The 20,521-nt window shown below is 35.8% G+C and overlaps 1 protein-coding gene across 2 annotated transcripts in view; it reads right to left on the reverse strand.

Annotated features, from left to right (window-relative positions):
* The window catches only part of LOC128222066 (zinc finger protein 761-like), a 55,790-nt gene that overhangs the window by 25,931 nt on the left and 9,338 nt on the right, over positions 1–20,521 (reverse strand). For both annotated transcript variants that reach the window (XR_008259063.1, XM_052930847.1), the window contains exon 2: positions 19,645–19,751. The gene's annotated coding sequence lies outside the window, so the exon portion shown is untranslated. The remainder of the gene's footprint in view (positions 1–19,644; positions 19,752–20,521) is intronic.

Genomic DNA, 20,521 nt, shown 5'->3' on the forward strand with positions numbered 1-20,521 from the left:
TGACCTATTTTTTGGCCTAGATTCGAACTTGACCTAGAGCGAATCAATATAAACATTCTGACTAAGTTTCATGGACATCCAGTCATAAATGTGACCTCTAGAGAGCTAAAAAGGTTTTTCCTATGATTTGACCCGGATTCAAACTTGACTTAGAGATTATTAATATAAACATTCTGATCAACTTTCATGAAGATAAAGTCATAAATGTGACCTCTAGATTGTTAACAAGCTTTTCCTTAAATTTGACCTGGTGAGCTAGTTTTTGACCGCAACTCATGACCCAGATTCAAACTTGGTCTAGAGCTAATCAGTATTAACATTCTGACTAAGTTTCATGAACATATAGTCATAAATGTGACATCTAGAGTGCTAACAAGCTTTTCCTATGATTTGACCTGGTGACCTAGTTTTTGACCGCATATAACCCAGATTTAAACTTGACTTAAAGATTATAAATAATATGAACTAAGGCGCTGCCTCTACGGGCTTGAAGTGTTATTGCCGGAATCGTAGTTCTTTTTATGAAACACATGTTGTACAATACATTGCGGCCGGCATTTTTGGCCTCTCAGGCCATCAAGAACACCTAGCTGTTTTATATAGACAGGTTGCAAACTTTTCAGTACATGTTCTTTAAATTTAAGCACAGAGCCTTAATTTATGAATATTTATATGGCAAGGACAAAGAGGCTTTTTTGAATGTGCTTTTCAGCTGTATAATTATTTTGATATCGGGTCTACAGTCCAGTGCAGTCCATACTTTGCATGGTCTCTCAGTAGTTTGATTAATAGTTATTAAGACCATAGTGAAAGAAATCGGCTAAGTAGTGTGAAGGAAATCGTTCCTATTACCAGATGTAAATCCTTATAAGTATTGGTCTTTCACACCTTCCATAAAGCAAGCAGTAAGTATTTCACAGTTTATTCATGAGTCCTTAATTTACATAGATACACTATATACATGAACTAAAGCTATAAAATATGAGATAGATATGTACATGGCCATTGTAAACTAGAACTGTAAGCCATAGGCTAACGAATACCCCCCACCCCTCCATGTCTAGGTTGTTTGCCCTGGAGTTAGGCCGGACAAAGCTAATTTTGCCTACAAGGGGAGATAACTCCAGTCAGGGTCATGTGACCTGTACCAAATTCACAGAGGCGAAAGTTTACAACATGGCCATTAATTTCTGAAAGTTTGATAAAGATTTGTTGAATAATAACAAAGATGAATCCCGGACAGGGCTTATTTTGCCTACTTTAACACATCAAGGGGAGATAACTCCAGTCAGGGTCATGTGACCTGTACCAAATTCACAGAGGCGAAAGTTTACAACATGGCCATTAATTTCTGAAAGTTTGATAAAGATTTGTTGAATAATAACAAAGATGAATCCCGGACAGGGCTTATTTTGCCTACTTTAACACATCAAGGGGAGATAACTCCAGTCAGGGTCATGTGACCTGTACCAAATTCACAGAGGCGAAAGTTTACAACATGGCCATTAATTTCTGAAAGTTTGATAAAGATTTGTTGAATAATAACAAAGATGAATCCCGGACAGGGCTTATTTTGCCTACTTTAACACATCAAGGGGAGATAACTCTGGTCAGGGTCATGTGACCCGTACCAATTTCACAGAGGCGCAAGTTTACATCATGGCCATTAATATCTGAAAGTTTGAAAAAGATTTGTTCAATAACGACAAAGATGAATCCCGGACAAAAAAAAAAACGGACGGACAGACGGACAGACGGACAGACAGACAGACAGACAGACGGACAGACGGACAACCCGATTCCAGTACACCCCCCCAAACTTTGTTTTGGGGGGTATAATGAGTAATGTGAAATTCATATAGTTCTGTTGCAGTAGACAAATTATTAATTATTAAAAACAAGAACTAGGTAGCATATAATTATAATATGGATAAAACATGAGCATTCAGCTGATACTGAAGACATTTTTAAAAAAAGTAAAAGATGAGTATATATTCTTGTAACAATAACATTCAATACTCATATTTGAAGATTTAACTTCAACACTATCCATTTCATAAACTATGTCGATTTAACTGCAACATCGGTAAAACATTGACCAAATGCATGAGTATAATCCCTGATTAACAGTAAATAAAACAATTCTTTTTAATATCACATGTCAAAAGCATTATCACATTTGAAAAAAACTATATTGTTTACACAGACAAAAATACAAATAAAATAAATTATAATAGTTAAGGAAGTTTTAAAAAAAAAATATGAATGCAATAAATTGCCCATTGAGGGAAGGACATAAGAACATTACTCAACTTTTATTAAAACTTCATTTTTTCAAACCAAAAGATTTAAGGGGTTTACTTCCATTTTCAAAAACTAGTAACTAGTATATTTTTTAAAGCACATTTCAATATCTGCAATATATTTCCATCACATAAGAGTTTCGTTTGTAGTAAGTATAATTGTAAAATAAGTCTGTAATTAGAAAATAAATATATATAAAAAGTAACAGAAAAAAATGCATGAATTGTTTTAAATTGAAAATGAAAACAAAAAAGTGAGCCTTACAATTTTCAAATGTTTTATCATTTGAATGTGGAGGGCAACCTAAGTGAATGAATAAGTAAATGCTAAAATATATTTATGGTTTATACTAAGAATAACTGATAATCTATTGAAAAGAATGGATTGAAAGTAACTACATGGTCTTAATTAAGCAGTATAATGTACATGTTTGTCAAGTTTAGAAGTTGTTAATAACTTTCCTGTTTGTACATGAACTAAAGCAAGTACTTTTTTTCTTTTGATTGTTTTCCTTTAAAGCATTGAAATAAAATAAAGAAAAATCCACTAATTTGAGGTTGTCATTTCTGCACACATTTGATTATGGAGGAAAATATCAGAATGCCATAAAAGTTTTGCTGTTACTTAAAGCTGCACTCTCACAAATTTACTGTTTTGACAACTTTTTTGTCTTAGAATTAGATTTTTTTTTGTAAATATCTGCTTACCAGTGATGAAAGACTGCTGAGAAAAGATCAGATCGCAGATTTTCATATTTCCATTCCAGATTTAATGTTTTATGGCTTAAACCATTACTAACGGTTTAATAAAAATGCATAAAACATCGTTTTTGGGACAGAGATATAAAAATCTGCGATCTGATCTTTTGTCAGAAGTCTTTTAATATTGGTTGGTAGATATTTACGCAAAAACTTGTTCGTTCGAAGACAAAAAATAAAAAAAGTTGTCAAAACGTTCAATCTGTGAGAACGCAGCTGTTAAAGCTGATATCAGATATCGTAATAAATGAAAAAAACAACAGGTATCACACATGTCAGAAAATAATTACATAAAAAGCTGTTTAATTTCTGATAAAAATAGGATAGAAACTCTATCCCTAAACTATGACAAAAACAGTGCTATTACTTTGATATAAAGTCTTCTTAAGCATATATGTACAATGTTTTTGTCCTGAGTAATACCCCAAAATATGATATTATATAAATATTGCATGGCTTCCAGTGTGACAGTACATATTGTCAACATGAGGGAAATACTGTTACCCTAGGCGAAGCGCTTACCACCTCACTAACCTGGCTTTTGATTTTATACACACCCCAATTGAAAAAAAAGGAGATGGCATCTCTAGAACAATTCAAGACACAAAATATAATCACAAGAAAACGCCACGTTGGCCATTGACCCGACTGTCGAAATTGAGTTCAAATACATAACCCTTCCGCCAAGGAGTCAATCGGCTACAAACAACTAATTTTCAGTCTTTCACAAGCTATGAGTTTTCCATTATTTACACTGAAAACTATCAAATTCTGCAACAGAGTGTCAAATTCCGTCAAGTTCTCTGCAAAAAGAACTTTTTTGCCTTTTTTCATTCAATTTAAATAAAATATTGATACTTGAACACAAGCACTCTTTTTTCTGTATTCGCATCAGGATCTTGGTCAACGGGGGGGGGGGGGGGGGGCAGATAACTGTGGTCATGGGCCTATTTAAGCAACATTTTTTTCAGAAACAGACTCCCATAGTTCAACTTCAGGCTATATGCAACACATACTGAAAGTTTGGCAATTATATATTTAACACTAAATGAATGAGACAAGTATTAGCACCTGTGGTATTTTCATAAACAAGAGGCCCAAAAGGGCCTATGCTCTACTGGCATGGCTTTTGTGGTCATATCAATCCAGAGCATGTATGTATGGGCAAAAGGCAACAGACATATACTTTATGTTTTGTGTTTGGGTTACCTGAAAACGTAGCAGTTCAACATCTGAGCCCAGAAAGTATTGTAAGCAGATTAGTTGCATGAACTATTTTAATATGTGCCAAGTAAAAGTCATCTGACAAAAAAAAAAATGCTTTCAAAACTGTACTCATAGTAAAAATTTCTGTAGTTTTAGAAGTTAAAAAAAGTTGGTCAAAAGGTCAAAGTCAAGGGCATCCTAGGACAACATTGATCAATTTGAACAAAATATTCACAATCAATTGTGCTGAGATGGATGCACGAACACACAAAAAGATTTTCAAACCTTTCCAGATTTATGTTTACCAAACCTGTTAACCCTGGGTGTGGCCAGTAATGACACCAGGTGCATAACTTAAACATTCACAACCAATTTTGTTAAGATGAATGTGCAAACTACAGAACTTAAAGCTAAAAAATGGCCTTTGGGCTTTCAACAAGAACAAGGCAGAGTAATTCACAAAATCAGCTGCAGAAGCAAAAAGCAAATTGTCTCTCAAAATCCTAGACTTGCAAATTGTCTCCCTTAACTCTAGACTTGAATTTACATGTACATGTAAACTTGGCTAAAAGTCTAGATTGGACAATCTTTGTAGAGGTCCACTAGACGATGATTCATGCCAAATATCTAAGCTCTAAGCAACGTAAGTTCAGAGGAGATTTTTGATTTTTTTTACTATAAACATATAGAGAAAACCCATGACCCCCCGGGGTGGGGCCAATTTTGACCCCAGGGCCATAATTTGAACAATCTTGGTAGAGGACCATTTGGTGATCCTACCTACCATATATCAACGGCCTAAGCCTTGTGGTTTGGGAGAATAATTTTTTTAAAGTTTTTCCTTTTGGTTGCCATGGCAACCAGAGTTCTGCATGGAATTGAATTCTTTGAACAACTTTGATAGAAGACCACCCAAGGAACATCCCTATAAAGTTTTATTAATATTGGCCCAGCGGTTAAGGAGGACATGTCTTTTAAGTAAATTGTTGACAGACGACGCACGATGCACGACGGACGCCGGACAAAAGGCGATCACAAAAGCTCACCTTGTCACAAAGTGACAGGTGAGCTAATAAGTGCACAACACCTTCCCAAACATACAATCATTGACACCTTATAGCCTATACAACATACTCAATTAACACATAGATCTCTGGCATACCAATTGAAATTGATGGGATTCAATATTTATTTGAGAGCTGGCTGAAATTTCAAACAGTAAAAAATATCTCAATATGTTTGAAACAGTGAAAGATTGTTTTTTATTGTTTATAAATGCCTATAAATCACCGCAAAGCATATGTAATATTTTCCATGCCTATGCTTTACTATATTAGAGCTGGCATTGTAAATGTCTTGTTAATTTTACATGAACAATATCGCTTTTCAAGTAATTCATATACTGTAGACTGTGTTTTGAGAACAAATTGAGAAGAAAATATTTCTCGACCATATTCTATCTCAAATGGAAACAGCCGTTAGGAAGAGTAAATTGCACACCTACAAACATGTTAAGAACTTCTGAAAAATATTGCAAAAACCGCCACTGTTTTTGTGTTGAACTGATGACCCGGCATTTTCTGATTACATGCAGGAGAAAAAAGGTAGTCAGCAGGGGAAACCCCTCCCGAACCCACCCCATTTAAATAAATGTCTAAAACTGTCTTGCATGCTTATACATGCCTTCAGCTGAATAATTTTGAAAAGAAGTTAACTTAAAGAAATCCTGTGCGGAAATATGTGCCAGTTTAAGCGAGACATGTCAATACATTTCATCTCGCCTAAAGGTATCCTTCTGAAAACCTTGGTAAAAAAAATCACCAGTAAGACACTGTAGCTCTAGTGTTATCATGTAATTCTGCCAAAAAGAAACACTGCCTTTTATGCTGAAACCTCACCCGGGTTCATTATCTATTATACTCACATTTATAATAATAATGCATGTTGAAACCAGGTCAAACATGCCAAATTTGATGGTAAAACAAATTATGAAATACTAAACATTTGATTTCAAGTGTTTTTTCTGTAATTTCATTCATACATCATTATCGCTTAAAGTATTCACGCGTCATCTGCCCCACTCCGCCATGACAAAAATATTAATTCAATAAACATTTTTAACCAATGTTATGTCATTATGGTGTCCAAACAGCAACGTATGAACGATTGAATTTACTACAATAACAAGAATAATTCTTAGTTCAACTCACTGTGAAAGCAACGTTAAATCCTAGTCCAAATAATTGTATGTTGACGGATTTTTTTTTAGATTTTTGATATGGCAAATCCTTCACGGATCTTTCGGGATTGGAAGAATCCCGTATAACACGTCTATTATTTTAGACTACGTTAAATCCGTGTTATTGCATCATGATATTGGGATCAAGACAAAACGGCCCCTTACCAAATCGGCCTACTACCTAATCGGCCCCTAAGACGTTTCGGCCCTGCCATTTCGTCCCCTTAATTAAAATGACTCGAGACATTTCGGCCCCTTAGTGATTTTCAACAGAGACATTTCGGCCCCTTAATTTTATTTTTTATCTTGAGTATTAAGAAAAACATTGTAGGTCGTCTTATAAATGTAAATGAGATCTGTAAATAAGTTGTAAATAACATATTTAAATTTACAAATAGACAAATATGCATGAAAAACAATGATATGACTGATATAAAAAATATAATTAAAATCTAAATAACTATTAACCCTGATTTTTAATATAAAATGTTAAAAAATCCAAGAAAGTTTATTTGTTATAACTATTAATTATTAATTGATCATTGAAGACTTCAAAGAAAAATTGTCGTTTTGTATTATTATTGCAGAGTTATGAAATATAATTTCCGGTCAAAAGAAGTACTCTTTAGACGTGTATTCATAATATCTGTTCTCCACTCCTTTTAGGTAGTGCCGAAGGTGGATTGTACATGTACCTTGGGTATTTTCGTATTGATTTTCATTGGTTAACCGAGGTCAAACCCCGCCCTAAACATGTACAATTTGCTTGCCGGCATGCACCCGCTTTATATGAACAATGTATGACAAGCTTTTCTGGTTCTCATTTTCATGGTTCAGTGGTGCCCAAATGTTTTAATGCCTATCACTCCGGCAAAAAGAAGTAGTCCCTTGCATACACGTACAAACCGTAAGAGGGCGTGTACAGACAAACGCTTTGCATTTGTCTTCAAGCCCGTATTAACATTCTGACCAACTTTCATGAAGATACACCTGTACGAAATTAACCGCCTGCTTGTGAGCAGGAAACCAGGCGTCAAAATCAGACTAAAACCAGTTGGTTTTGAAAATTTTAAATCTAGCACTCATATGGATAACCAAGCATCAAATTTAAAACCAAGTGTCAACCAAGTGGAAAAGAGGCGTCTATATGCGAACATTATGCAAATGAGCTGGTTTTAAATTCCAGCTGTTTTTTAAAAAAACAGGCGTAAAATAAACCAAGCGTAAAAAAAACAGGTGTCAAAAAACCAGACTTTAAAAAAAAACCAGGCGTCAAAAAAATAACAGGCGTCAAAAATTGGCATTACTTGAACACAACTAGTTTGAGTTAAGAACATTTATGGTTTGGAAAACAGGACAATAAAACATTGTTTAATATATTTTCTTAAAAAAGGCACAGCTGAAAATGTGATTTTTTTTACACATTTTTACTATCACTTATTGTTTTAAGAGTTTATATCTGTTTTCGACAGAATGAACCTTGTTCCGTTATCACCCCATTTAGTTCTGCTTCTGTTGGTGATTCCGCTTCATTCTTTCTGCACCATCTGGGAACGTAATCTGTTAAAATAAATTTAAATGTATTTATTCAAATGATAATTTCCGGATCTATAGCTATAATTACAAGAGGAATGTAATTGTTAGAAGATAATTTATAGTTTTACCTCATGCCTATTGCCTATGGGATTTATATTTGTAAATTATAACAAGAATAAAGTTTCAAAGGTGAAAGTAAATGAAATAACAGTCAGCAACCCACCATTTTCAGCATGTTCTTTAGCTTTTCAACATTCCCATCAAATCTTGTTGGTCACAGGATCCTCATCTTTGTCACAGACACAATATTGGGCATCTATGGTAATTAAATAGGATCATTAGGCACACACATACACACCCACATGATCATCAATAAATAAGTGAAGATCATGCTCAGGCTTAACACTTATTATGACATAAAGAATAGTATATATAAAGTTAAATGCAGTTTAAACTTTCATGTAATGAAACTTGTGCATATATCCATAAACTTAAACACTTTGTATTACAATCACAAGGCTTCAAAACATCCCATTGGGACATTGTGTTAATGGAGGTTCAGGGAGCAATATACAGAATGATTAAATGCTGCCAGATAAATAATTGCAAAAACATTATACTTAATAACTAACCATTTTGTATTTATGTTCTTTTTACTGTGTAATAGTATTAAAGATACATGTTGAAACTGTTCTTACCTTTCAAATGATAAGGAAAAAGGTTTATCCACACAAAATATGAGCTTCAGAAACCGCCATATGTTTACATGATTCTTCTCCATACATTTGAATTTCCTACACAGATGAATGTTTACTTGATGCTGATTGGCTTAGATAAAACCCTTCAGGAAGCTTTATTGCCTGACTTTTGAATGGACTGATAAGCCCAGGCTGTTATATACCTGGACTCATGGAGAGAGAAATTTGGAAGCAGACTACCAATATCAACTTTTAACTAGTATGCTTACTGTTCATTTAAATATAAATGTTTATTGCTATGAATTTATGATTTGCTACTTTTAACATAATAAAATGAATCTATAAATTTAGAAACATTACAACAAAAAATATATGTATTATAAATATATATTAATAATGATTTTTTGGTACGCGATCATTTATTCAAGCATCATCATAGTAATTTGTCAAAGATAAATTCTGAAATTAAGCAGAAATTAAAAATCATTCTCAATTTAAGTCAAATTAAAAAGAGTCTGAAACGCAGAATATGGTTTAATGTGAATGTTTACTTTGAAATGAATAATTTTAATGTACCATTAAAGATAATTCCATAATTTGTTTAAGTTTCTTGGAGGCTTTAAGTTCCTCTTGACGCTTGGTTTGAAATTGACGCCTCAATAAAATAAAGTCTGAAAAATTGTGAAAGTTCCTTCTGACGCTTGGTTTGTAAAAGACGCCTCCTTTACTGAGAAAAATGACGCCTGGTTTTTCAAGAATTTGACATGTCCTGCTCTTGTCCAGTTGGTTTTAAACACGTCGAGGCAGTTAAGGCCTGTCAACCAGCTGATTGACGCCTGATCATTTCATACGGGCAGTGAGTCACAAATGTGACCTCTATAGTGTTAACAAGCTTTTCCTTTAATTTGACCTGGTGACCTAGTTTTTGACCCCAGATGACCCAATATCGCTCGTTCAAGATATTATTTAGGGTTTCATTAAAATTGTGCCCAAATTGTGACCTCCACTTCCCTTAATTTGCCACCAACTTCCACCAAATGCCATGGATTTGGGTGGCATTTGGTGAAAAATGGGTGGCACTTGGTGGAAAATGGGTGGCACTTGGTGTAATATCAAGAATTTGCACTTGGTGAAAAAATTGGACTTAGTTAATTTTTCATATGGCAGTTGGTGGAAAACTGAACTTAGTTAATTTTTTGGATGGCATTTGGTGAAAAAGACTTAGAAAATCTCATGAGTTCTGTAAGATGGAACTCAGCAGAATTCACCATTATCATCATGGAATAAGAATAGCATTCAGTTGCTGTTGATGCTGCTGTTATAGCATCATTACATAATTATGCTACTATTTTAAAACTAACTGGTAATACTACTTTTAGGGATTTCTCCCACTACTAATATAACTATAGTCCCACTACTCTTCATCATGTTGGTGGTTCTATTGATGATGATTATGATGTTGGTGGTTCTATTGATGATGATTATGATGTTCAGGTGGTTCTATTGATGATGATTATGATGTTCAGGTGGTTCTATTGATGATGCATGATTATGATGTTGGTGGTTCTATTGATGGTGATTATGATAATGGTGGTGGTGGAGATTATGGTGATTGTGGTGGTGGAAGTGGTGATTATAATGGTGGTGGTGGTGATGGTGATCATGATGATTGTGGTGGTGGTGGTGTTGGTGTTGGTGATCATGATGATTGTGATGGTGGTGATTATGATGATGGTGGTGGTGGCTGCGATTATGATGATGGTGGTGGTGGTGATGATGATGATGATGGTGGTGGTGGTGGTGATTATGATGATGGTGGTGGTGGTAATGATGATGATTAAGGTAGTGGTGATTATAATGGTGGTGGTGGTGGTGGTGATCATGATGATTGTGGTGGAGGTGGTGGTGATCATGATGATTGTGGTGGTGGTGGTATTTATGATGATTGTGGTGGTGCTGTGTTGGTGGTGATTATGATGGTGGTGGTGATGATGGTGATTATGATGATTGTGGTGATTATGATGGTGGTGGTGTTGGTGGTGATTATGATGATGGTGGTGGTGGAGATTATGATGGTGGTGGTGGTGATTATGATGGTGGTGGTGGTGGTGGTGATTATGATGGTGGTGGTGTTGGTGGTGATTATGATGGTGGTGGTGGTGGTGGTGGTGGTGCTTATCATGGTGGTGGTGTTGGTGGTGATTATGGTGATGGTGGTGGTGGTGATTATGATGGTGGTGGTGATTATGACGATGGTGGTGGTGGTGATTATGATGGTGGTGTTGTTGGTGGTGATTATGATGATGGTGGTGGTGGTGATTATGATGGCGGTAGTGTTGGTTGATTGTGGTGGTGGTGTTGGTTGATTGTGGTGGTGGTGATCATGATGATTGTGGTGGTGGTGACAACAATAACATCAACAACATGTGGATGATGATGGTGATGATGATGATGATGATGATGATGATGATGATGATGATGATGATGATGATGATGATGATGATGATGATGATGACAACAACAGCAATGTGATGATGATTATCATGATAATGATGAGTCAAACTCAGTTTTCTGTGTACATGTGCTCTGTTGCTATTTTCCCAAAGGTAAGGGATCCCATTAATGTTTGATTTAAACTCGGTTTGACCTCTCTGTTGGAAAATCTCTTCAAAATATTTGAATCTAAACATTCCTCTGTAAGGTAAACCCTGTTTTATTGAACAGATTTACTAAAATGTTCCCTTTTTCAGAAAGAAATATGAATAGAGGACTTCTTTAACAGAAGAAGTACAGCCAAACTTGCAGAAAACAACAACCGGATGTGCATCACTAAAGAAAAGAAACAGGTTATTGACATTTCAATATTCAAAATACCAAAACCGTTAGTTAAATTAACTTTTTACCTTGTCTATATTAGGGAAAAATCAGTATTGTCATAGCTAATACAACAGAGGAGTGCTCTTGTAAAACATATTTGCAATGATTCAATGTATGAGGCTGGATTATAATATTTTGTTACCATATATCATTTTATTGCAATACTTGGATTTAATCTGGCTGAAGAAACATATTTAGAGTAGTAATTTTACAAATAAATTTTGAATAATGATAGCTAAAATTAAACCTCCAAATTAAATTATACTAAAACTATTTTTAGGATTTCTCCAAATGTAGAAATGCAGACAGCTCTTCACCATCAACTGTGATCCTTTGTAATTGTGTGTACACATGAAACTAAATGACTGTAAAGAATTATTGTTTTTTTCCTTGTTCTTAGGTTGTTGTATGCATACTTAATAATCCCATGATTTTATTTCCACCAAGTGCCACGTAATTTACACCAAGTGCCACGTTGGCGTGGCATTTGGTGAAAAAAAGATCAAAGAAACTGAACGTGGCATTTGATGGAAAATTGGTGGAAAACGTTCCAATACTCCACCAACTGCCACGTTGGGATGGCATTTGGTGAAAAATTTGCCATCAACTGCCACATGGCATTTGGTGGAAAACGTTCCAATACTCCACCAACTGCCACGTTGGGGTGGCATTTGGTGAAAAATATTGCCACATGGCATTTGGTGGAAAACGTTCCAATACTCCACCAACTGCCACGTTGGGGTGGCATTTGGTGAACAATTAGATTGAAGTCCCATTTTCTTCTGTTTTTCATCATTTTACACCAAGTGCCACCCTTTCCAATACTCCACCAACTGCCACCCATTTTCCATGTCCAATTCGTGGCAAATTTAGGGAAGGGTCTAGAGTGTTAACAGTCAAATTGTTGACGACGGACGTCGGACACAGGGCGATCACAATAGCTCACCTTGAGCACTTCATGCTCAGGTGAGCTAAAAATGCGTGTTAACGTGAAAATGTATACAAAAGAGAAATTATAACTTTAAATTTAATATATTATTTCGATACTTTTGTTTCTACATATTATTGTTTAAACAAGAGCCGTCGTAAGACAGCGCGCTCGACTACAAGTTTGGTCTCTTAATGTCAAACCTAACTAAAATTATTTGATACATATTAAGTTGACTTTGATGCTGCCCTCCCACCAGCCCGCCCAAACAATGACGCAAGTCATTCAAATAACTTTATTTCCCATTATGAAAATGTGGTTAAGAATATACAAATATGCCTTTCAAAGGAAATTAAAAAAAATAATAAAAAAATCAAGGGCCATAACTTGTATTTAGGCTTAAAACGGAGTTATGTTTCTTGTTGTAAGATAATCTTAAATAATTTTGAATTTTATTACGTGCATTTAATGAACGGTATAGAAGTTTTTTTTATTAAAATCCCAACTTGCCCTTAACTTTTACTTGCGTAAAACTTTTACCTAAATCAATCAGGGGCCATTACGTTATATTAAGGATATGGAGTTATGTAACCTCATTGGGTGATGGTCCTGAACAATTGTGTGAAGTATTAAGTCAATTGAATGAAGGGTATAGAAGTAATTAAACAATATCCCAACCTGCCCTAAAACTTTAACCCAAGTTCCATAGTCAATCAGGGGCCATAATATGTGTAAAGAATAATATGGAGTTATCTAACCTCATCATGTGATGGCCCTGAACAATTGTGTGAAGTATTAAGTCAATTGAATGTAGGGTATTGTACTTAATAGTGAAAATCCCAACTTGCCCTAAAACTTTAACCCGACGCCGACGCTGGGGCGAGTAGTATGTGCAGGACCTATACATGTCTACGACCTAAGTAACGTTTTCAGTTATATGGACACTACTGCAAAACTTAAAACATAAACAAATTTGAAAACTAAATTGGTTATATCATTTTCATCATATTGTCAAGAAACTTTTTTTCTGTGTACTTTATCAAAGGATATACAAATGGTTTATATCAATGCTATAATGTAAGATGTCAGAGTCAGTTTTGTAACAGTTTGTTCCAATTATTGCTACCTTTTGCAAGGTAAAAACACAAATTAAAAACCTGCCTCGCATTATTACGTATTTATAATGATTTTGTGTGTATATTTTACACACTTTACATGAAAAAGGTGATTTTACACAATGCATCTAATATGGTTTAAATGTGCATTTAGTAGAACATAAATAGTGAGTAGAGCATTAGAAGCCATACTATTGTATACTGTATAACAGATTTGTCTTTAGGGTTAAGAATATTTTAGAATATTATATTGTATTTTTGTGTGTGGCAAATTAACAGTCCACATCTTTTTTCATTTATCATTTTTGGATGTAAATACATGAACATACTAAATGAAAATAAACAAGAGGGTCATAATGGGTTTTAATCACTCACCTGAGTAAAAGAGATTAACCTTTGTAATCAGTATAGCTTGATATTTATTCTCAAAGAATATTGAACAAGAGGGCCAAATGGCCCTGAATCGCTCACCTGTCATATATTGCACATTCTTCCATTATATACAAATATTGAAAACCTAAGCCTATGAACACGGAGCGTGGCCAATTTTGAACCCAGGGCTAAAGTTTGAACAATCTTAATAGTGGTCCGATAAACAATGATTCATACCAAATATCTAAGGCCTTCGCCTTTTGGTTTCGGAGAAGAAGATTTTTTAAGTTTTCATCATATACATATATAAGGAAACCCATGACCGCCCGGGTGGGGCCATTTTTTGACCCCAGGGCCAAAGATTGAACAATATTGGTACAAGTCAACTAGATGATATATCATGCCAAATATCTAAGCTCTTGTCACTACTTGATTTTACGTGTGTATCTATATATGTATATTTGTTATTAATTGTTGTATGTGGCCCATATTGAAAATTGGTATGTGTACTAAATATGTTATCCAGTTTAAATTAAGACGTTACTTGTCTTTGTGAGTTCGGAGAAGATTTTCTAAGTTTTCACTATTACACATATAGAGAAAACCCATCAGCCCCGGGGTGTGGCCAATTTTGACCCCAGGGCCATAATTTGAACAAGCTTTGTAGAGTTCCACTAGACGATGAATCATGCCAAATATCTAAGCTCTAAGCAACGTAAGTTCAGAGGAGATGATTTTTGAAGTTTTAACTGTAAACATATAGAGAATACCCATGACCCCCCAAGGGGGCGGTGCCAATTTTGACCCCAGGGCCATAATTTGAACAAACTTTGTAGAGGTCCACTAGACGATGAATCATGCCAAATATCTAAGCTCTAGTCCAAGTAAGTTAAGAGGAGAAGATTTTTGAAGTTTTAACTATACACATATCAAGTATACCCATGACCCCCCGGGGTGGGGCCAATTTTGACCCAAGGGCCATAATTTGAACAATCTTGGTAGAGAACCATTTGGTGATCCTACCTACCATATATCAACGGCCTAAGCCTTGTGGTTTGGGAGAAGAAGATTTTTAAAGTTTTTCCTTTTGGTTGCCATGGCAACCAGAGTTCTGCATGGAATTGAATTCTTTGAACAACTTTGATAGAAGACCACCCAAGGAACATCCCTATGAAGTTTTATTAATATTGGCCCAGCGGTTAAGGAGGAGATGCCTTTTAAGTAAATTGTTGACAGACGACGCACGACGGACAAAAGGCGATCACAAAAGCTCACCTTGTCACAAAGTGACAGGTGAGCTAAAAAAAATACTGGTCAAAATGTTGTCTGGACAATCACTGACAGGACTTGTCACAGTTGCCTGCACACTGACTGGACTTGTAACAGTTTCCTGCACACTGACAGGACTTGTCGATTGACTGCACACTGACAGGATTTTGTTCAGTTGCTTGCACACTGACAGGACTTCATGATTGACTGCACACTGATTGAATTTGATACTCATACCTGCACACTGACAGGACTGTGTTCAGTTGCCTGCACACTGACAGAAATTGATAATTGACTTCACACTGACAGCACTTGGTACAAATACCTGCCCACTGACAAGACTTTTTTCACTTGCCTGCACACTGACAAATCTATGTTATATTGCTTGCACACTGAAATAACTTTTAGTATAGATAAACAAACAACAAACAGTTCACCATCCAATAAAATCAATAAACTGCCTTAAAATCTGAAAATCAAATATCAGAACACATTCTATGTCTATTAATGGTTCTTCCATCTAGGACAACATCACAAAACTTCTTATGTTATGTATATTTTTCCTATATAAGGCTTATTCACTACTCACACAGAAGATAAGATTGTAGCTCAGAATTATCTACATTAAGTTAACAATAATCAGCATGTTCAATGTTCTAAGCGCCATGTTGTCAGGATTATATGGCAAATTGAATGAAATATGCATTGACCGAAATGACAACTGATTTGTCACTGACATTGGATGCGGTTGAGGCAGTTTAAAGATTATGACCATTCCAAGTGTGAGGATAGAGTGTGTCATGACCATGACCTTTGACTCTTTGACCTCAAAATTCATAGGAGCCATCAGCTGGTCACTGAAAATCTAAAGGTCAAGTTTGAAGGCCATGGGTGCAGGCATTGACAAGTTATCACACAGACAAGTTTTTTCGTTCAAGGTCACTTGGATGTTGACCTTTGACCCAATGACGCCTTAAATCATAAGGGGTCATCTACAGGTAAGACACAGCTACAAGTCAAGTTTGAAGGCCATGGGTGCAGGCATTGTTGAGTAATCACTGGAAAAAAAATTGCATTCAAGGCCACTGTGAACTTGACCTATGACCCGATGGCTCCTAAAATCAATAAGGGTCATCTACTGGTCAGGCCCAACTTCCATATCAAGTTTGATGATCATAGGTTCAGGCATTGTTGAGATAGCACTGGGAGAATATTTGTTAACATTTTTGCTTTAAAGGTTAGTGTGACCTTGACCTTAGCCCGATGACCCCAAAAGTCAATAGGGGTCATCTACTTGTTTGGCCCAACCTTTGTGTCAAGTTTGATGACCATAGGTCCAGGAATTGTCCAGTTTGCTTTCAAAGTCACTGTGACCTTGACCTTTGACCCCTAAATTCAATAGGGGTCATCTATTTATCAGGCCTGACTGGTCAACCTTTTACCATTCAAGGTCACTGTGACCTTGACCTTTGGTCCAATGACTCCCCTAAACAATAGGGGTCATCTACTGTTCAGGCCCAACCTCCAAGTCAAGTATGAGGGCCATGGATGCAGTCATTGTCCAGTTATCACTCGGACAACCTTTTACCATTCAATGTTAATGTGACCTTAACCTTTAGCCTGATGACCCCAAAAAACAAAAGGGGTCATGTACTGGTCAGGCCCAACTTCCATATCAAGTTTGATGACCATAGGTCTAGGCATTCTTGAGTTATCACTCGGACAAGCTTTGGTCTACTGACGGACGGACCAACCAACCGACCGACTGACTGACCTACCTACAGACCGACATGTGCAAAGCATTATACCCCTCTTCTTTTAAGGGGGGCATACAAATGATGACCTCAGAAGTGACTTTGTTGAAGACTTAATAATATTTAAAATCTATTCCACTGTTAAAAATAGAAAGTAGTGGAATCTCCAACAAAAAGGGAGACCATATAGCATGACTTGCTGCCCTTGCTTCAAGAGTAAACTTTACATAACAATCAGATTTTAACAAAATGTATTTCTAATGAACTTGTAACCCACAGGGTGAGGCCAAAATTCTCCAGGGGCATAGTTTGAATGAACATGGTAGATAACCAATCAACAATATTACACCCCAAATATTTAAGCACTAGGCAGGCCTCAAAGTATTTGCCAAAAAAAGTTTTGTAATTTTTCCTTTAGGTTGCCATGGCAACCAGAGTTCTGCATGGATTTCATTTCTTTGAACAATTTTGAAAAGCACCAACCAAGGATCATTCCTATTAAGTTTCATTAAAATTGTCTACGGTCTTTAGGAGAAGATGATGATTTTAACCAATTGGTGACGCTTTTTCTTTAGGTTGCCATGGCAACCAGAGTTCTGCATGGAATTCATTTCTTTGAACAATTTTGAAAAAGAACCAATGAAGGATCATTCCTATGAAGTTTCATCAAAATTGTCTAAGCGGTTTAGGGGAAGAAGATGATCATAACCAATTATTGACGACGGACAAAAACGACAGACGACGTTTGACGGACGACAGACACCGGACATAGACCGATCACAATAGCTCATCTTGAGCACTTTGTGCTCAGGTGAGCTAAAAATCAGCACATGAATAAAAGCAATGATACATTATATACACTTCATTTACTTTAACCATTATATATTTTACAACGATTGTGTAGCAAACTATGATAGCTTAAAATAAGTAACTTTCCTTGGCACAATGTTGCGCGAGAGTGTGGTCTTGTGTTGTGGGGGAGTACCCAGAGAAAACCCACTTGTCTGGCTTGGTGAGCACCAACCAAACTCACATGCAAGGCCGGGTTGCCTTGGTGAGAAGCGAGTGCGCTAACCACTGCGCTAACCGGACAACAAGTTTATTTACAGATCAGCACACAATGACACTAAAATGAATTTCGGTATATAAATTCAACACATCTGCTGAATTTGAATAAACAAATTGTTCAATATTTGTCACTTTGTAACATTGTCAGGTATAATTGATTATCCCACAGCTAGTCATAATAGATTATCTTAAAGGTAGTCATAATAGATAATCCTAAAGGTAGTCATGGTAAATAATCCCGAAGGACCAGATCATAAACAATGGCTTTCAAAGAGTGGTTAAGTAGTATAGCTAACTGCCTTTATCTAAAGATGTTGTGGGTTCAATCCCTCCCAGTGTAGTTTCTTTTGACCTCTTAAAATGGACATTAGTATGAGTTTCTACCCAGAACTCACTCAAAAACAATTTTGCTTTCAACACAATCAGGCTTCAAGAAATTAATTTTAAGCAATAAAGATATTTCCACATCTGAATGTTTTCATGAAACAGTGAATCACATTACACTCACAGGATTTACTGCAAGTTTGGATGAACACCACCTCCCATAGAATGGAATAATATATGGTTTAAAAGAGAATTATGGGTATCATATTCTCCTACAAGACAAATTGGCTATTTTCAGTCAGAAATGGTACATTCTGATGTATCCAATTCATTTTATCCTTTTCTATTCAGGGCTGTATCCAAGGGTGTGGGGGGGGGGGGGCCAGAGGGTTGTTCAACTTGGGAGTGTTACTCCCAGTGCACACTTCTCGCAAAAAATTGGACTGAGAATGATGGTGTACTTTGATGCACACATATTCTGCACAATTGAAAATTGGTTGTGATGAAAGGATGCCCTGATGTTTAGATGGCAGGTTAGGAATTAGCATAGTAGAATAATGAAAAGTTTGAGGCACTGTTTCCTTGGTATAAGGAACAAATCTAAATAGAAATGCATGGCTCTCAGCTATTCAAGAAGTGTTGTTAGGGTGGCGCAACTAGAGTAAGTCACTTTCCAACGGGTTTTCACTTAATATACCATTTTTCATCTGCACTATGTTGAAACTGTTATGCTTTTGCTAATTTGCCAGTGTTAAGAGTAACAAATATTACTCCCCACTGGTTACACACAGTTTAAAGCTGCATTCTCACAGATTGAACGTTTTGACAACTTCTTGGAACAAGCAAATTTTTGCGAAAATCCATGGAAACCAGTTGTATAAGACTCAGCTGACAAGAAATATGATCACAGATTTTTATATTTAAGTTCAAAAATTGATGTTAAATGCATTTTTCTTAAACCGTTAGTAATGGTTTAAGCCATAAAACATTACTTTACAAACAGAAATATGAAAATCTATGATCTGATTTTTTTGTAAGCAACCCTTATATCATTGGTTTACAGTTATTTATGCAAAAATGTGCTCTTTCCAAGACAAGAAATAAAAAAAGTTGTAAAAACAGTAAATCTGTGAGAGTGCAGCTTTAATGCCTTAGTATAGCTTACATAAAAAATATCTAACAGAACAAGAACTTACTTGTATTTGAAAAATGGTACAATTTCTGTACACTGTCCTACATTGACCAACTGGCCCAGCACAGGCCGAACATGTGGCAGCATGATTATAGGCACACCACGGCTACCCTGAAAGACAATGTAATGTAACACCTTAATAAACTATTCCTATCACTATCACACTAAATACTCCAAATTCCCACAATGTAACAAGAAAAAGAGAAATAATTTATTTTGTTTGTATCAATATAATATGTAGGCAAATTTATAACAAGAGGGCCCTGAAGGCCCTGTATCGCTCACCTGATCCAATTCAATTACCTTGCTTGCTGTAATAAGTACATACTGACCAGGTTTCATATAAATAAAGTAGAAAGTATGGTCTCAACAGTGTTTTAACAATGTTTTCTACGATTTGACTTCGTGACCTAGTTTTTGAACTCAGGTTACCCAGTTTCAAACTTGACATAGACTTCATAAACACAAACATTCTGACATAGTTTCCTGGCGATCAAAGAGAGAATGTAACCTCTACAGTGTTTACAAAGATTTTCTATGATTTGACCTAATGGCCTGGTTTTTGACTTCTGATTACCAAATTTCAAACTCTACCTAAAGATCATCAAGAATAACATTCTGATGAAGTTCCATGAACATAATTATATGGTCATAAATGTGGCCTCTAGAGTGTTAACATGCTTTTCCTAATATATGACCTGGTGACCTAGTATTTGACCGCACATGACCCCGATTCAAACTTGGCCTAGAGCTAATCAATATAAACATTCTGACTAAGTTTCATGAATACACAGTCATAAATGTGACTCCAGGGATACTCAGGGAAGCTCTTGTACTGGATGTTTTGAAAGTTAAGAATGATATTTTTATCTATCATCACA

The sequence above is a fragment of the Mya arenaria genome, chromosome 16 (assembly GCF_026914265.1).
Source record: "Mya arenaria isolate MELC-2E11 chromosome 16, ASM2691426v1".
NCBI lineage: Eukaryota > Metazoa > Mollusca > Bivalvia > Myida > Myidae > Mya > Mya arenaria.